Consider the following 3835-nt stretch of genomic DNA (forward strand, 5'->3'; position numbering starts at 1 on the left):
CAATTTTAGAACTGGCTTCTCCTATGGTGGTATTTATTATCACGTCTGTGTGGTTTTCTCTTAAACTACAGATACTGCATTCCATATAGGTTTCCTACGTTCCACATTCACCGATTTGGCTGAAAATGTAGGGAAGCAAACTCTACTTGTCGGATAGGTATACGACGTGTTTCTGTAAAATGTCAGGTCTTGTGGTGTTTACTATCATTTTTTGTCATTGGGAGAAAACGACATCATTCCTTAAATGTTTTTACGTTACAAGAGAATCCTGTAAAGCACCGTTTCGTATCTCCCAACATCCTTAGGAAAATAAATAATCACAAAAGTGGTGTAATTTTTTAGTTATTGTCGGTTTTCGTGGCACTACATACACTCCCTGCTATAAAAACTATGTCATAAATCAATATAAACATTAGTATTCGCACTCATCGGATATCGTATTCGGATATCGTATTTCAGAAGTGTCGCTTGCTGGCCCCTTGAAGCGCTGCTACAGCTGTGGGTAACAAAAACGAGACGGAGTGTTACGACTGCCATGTACATTAAAGTCCCATAGACATAGAAGTAAAACAACAAGCATTTCTCTCATGGCAGGAAGAATGGAATGAAAGCCAACAAACAAGAGGTAAAAGCTATGCACGTATACAGACATTCATACCAAGACAGGGGGTTGCGAACGTTAAACATTCAAGGAAAATTACAACGTCCATTGTGAGAATGCGTCTCAATCATGGATCTATCCCTGTCCATTTACATATAATCGGCGTATCAGAGACACCCCTCTGTCAATGTGAAGAGGAAACGATTGGTGATGTAAATCACATCTTATTTCAGTGTGGACGCTATGAGGAAGGCAGAGGTAACTTTTTAAAGGACCTCTTAAGACTTTGTCACTGCCAGCCACTTTGAACAATCCCAATTCTCGGAGACACAACCAGGAGTACATACGATGCCATATCCCCGTTTACAGCGAAAGAAGACAGAAAAATCAAAAATGAATTGAACTTAACTAAAGAACTTAATTAACAAATAAAATTTTAGCAGTCAACTGTGTTTCGTAATCTGATTACAGTAATTTTGATCTGAAAACATATGAATGTATGCCCTAAACAGTATGTATGACGAAGAAAAAATGTTATCTTGTTATAAGTGTTAGTCCATTTACTTGTGATGCCTAAAAAGTTCGTATGATAGAAGCCAATAAAAAAGGAAAATAATAGACTGTGGTATCTCTGAATTGAATATTGAGTACTGTAAACTAGTGATGGGCTAAACTGCGATTTTCCGATATCAGTGATTTCTGTGAATGCTACTTTTTAGTATCTGTTATTCTTAACTGCGATTTGTCGCAGTTAAGAGTCGCAGTTAAGGAACATAGGTCGTCTATCCCTCCGCCACTGCTATTTCTGCGATTTCTGCTACTTCCGCGATTTCTGCTACTTCTGCGATTTCTGCTACTTCTGTGACTTCTGCGATTTCTGCTACTTCTGCGATTTCTGTGACTTCTGCTACTTCTGCGATTTCTGTGACTCCTGCGACTTACTACTGTATGAAAAAGTTACATCTGTCAACACGGAAAATTGCATCGCAACAAACCTGTCATTGGCAAGTATGTTTTACGTTTTTTCTTCCGTTGGCTTTAATTTTGTATTAAAGAAACAACTGTGAAAATATTAATAGTGTAATTAATATGTAAGTAGCCGTACAGTACCGTAATAGTTCGTATTTAGAAAATGAATTCTAACATATTGTTATGTTCACAGGTACCTGAACTACATTTCAGTCACTCAGTAAAGTGATAACTCAAAATATCATTGTCAACACATCTGAAGAAATTGCCACTGCGTCTTTAGACCGTTTTCGTCAGACGAGAGGTTAGTTTCTAAGCGTTTCGATGGACTTAATTACTTCAGTGAGATCGTTCTTGCAAATGTGATATTCATTATAGCAAATATTAGCAATCTACTCTGTCAATTATATTTCTAGTAATTAATGACAGCAAAAATTGTTTAATAATCCTTGTGTTTTTGCAGACACAGTTCTGACTCTGATTACTGGTTGCTGTACGTATCTATCCACATCAAGGCTGTTGGGAGAGACTCGTGAAGATTCAAGACAGCTCTTAGAGGATTTGCAGTTTAAAAGTGAAACAATTGTGAAATAAGTGTGTGAATGATTAAGCTGTGTTTTATTGAAGTTGTTGTGCGATTTTAAAGGAATAATAAATGTCAAATACAGTGAGTGAATAATAAAAATCTCATTTTCCACATGTTAAGCCGTCCTATACCCATACCGAGCGAGGTGGCGCAGTGGTTAGCACACTGGACTCGCATTCGGGAGGACGACGGTTCAATCCCGTCTCCGGCCATCCTGATTTAGGTTTTCCGTGATTTCCCTAAATCGCTTCAGGCAAATGCCGGGATGGTTCCTTTGAAAGGGCACGGCCGATTTCCTTCCCCATCCTTCCCTCACCCGAGCTTGCGCTCCGTCTCTAATGACCTCGTTGTCGACGGGACGTTAAACACTAATATCCTCCTCCTCCTCCTATACCCATAATTTTCCGCCACTTACTTATTGGTAAACACTTGTTGGAGGGCGACATGCCGCCCCCCCCCCCCCCCCGCCCCCTTTCTCCACAATCTTGGTGTGACACTGACCTGTAACATATCCCGAAGTCTACAATACGCATTTTGAGGCTGTTGATATGAAAGTGAGAAGTACAGATCTTCCAGTTAAATCAGGAATAGCTTAAGTGCATTACTTGAAAGTAACACAGGAAAAGCTTACTTATGCAGGTGGTAGTAGTGTCGGCAAAAAGTTCTTGTGTGTGAAGTTGCCATGTAGAACACCAGGTGTAAAACTTTTCTCCCGAGTCTTGAACTGTGTCGGAACAAAAGTGAGGCATTCATATGACTGTTTTCATTTCTCTACACTTATACAGATGTCTGAGTTCTGCTGTGTTAACATTGCAAAGTCCTGTAGGCATGTGGAGTATTAACCAAAACTGTCATATTGGAAGCAGAATCAAACACATTTGTTACGTTACTTGATATTTTCAGGAGAAAACGGCAATGTTGCTTCTTATTAATATAATACATTCAGAGTCACAGCAGTAGTTGACCAACCATAACTGATGCTGAATGTGCATGTCGTCATATAATATGAAAGGCTTATTTCAATAGTGGTACAAGTCCATTACCTCCACTTTTCTGTCTATAATGCTTCTGAAATTAGTGATCCAAACAAACATAAATAAAGGTTCATCTCTAGCAAGAAGCCATATGCTTGAATATTTCTGGTATCTCAACTGCAGATTTTTCAGCGCTCATTTAACTTTACGACTCTATATCTCAAAATTAACAAAAATGGACTTGTACCACTATTGAAATAAGCCCTTCATATGCACACACAGCACATCGATCTCGTGAGGCACAAGGCTCTCATAACGAAGTACGTACGTCGATCAACAGATGACACTAGGAAAAGTATGTTAACTGCGCTTTTTAGTTGCTACTTGCGACTCTTAGTTGCGACTTGTCACGGAAATCGCAGTTAGACTCCATAGCGTACCGCAGAGATGGGCGTAGTACGAACTTTGACCCACAGATGGCACTGTTAACCGCGCTTTCTAGTTGCTACTTGCGACTCTTAGTTGCGACTTGTCACTGAAATCGCAGAAAGCAGTGCTAAATTCGACCAATAGATGGCTCACGTCTTTGAATGTGAAATACTACTTGCGACTGCTAACTGTGACTGAAATCGCAGTTAGATTCTGTAAAGTTGCTACTGTGATATCTGTGACTTCTCAGTCACTGCGATTTCTAACAGATACGCG

This window comes from Schistocerca nitens, chromosome 8 (assembly GCF_023898315.1).
Source record: "Schistocerca nitens isolate TAMUIC-IGC-003100 chromosome 8, iqSchNite1.1, whole genome shotgun sequence".
Lineage (NCBI taxonomy): Eukaryota > Metazoa > Arthropoda > Insecta > Orthoptera > Acrididae > Schistocerca > Schistocerca nitens.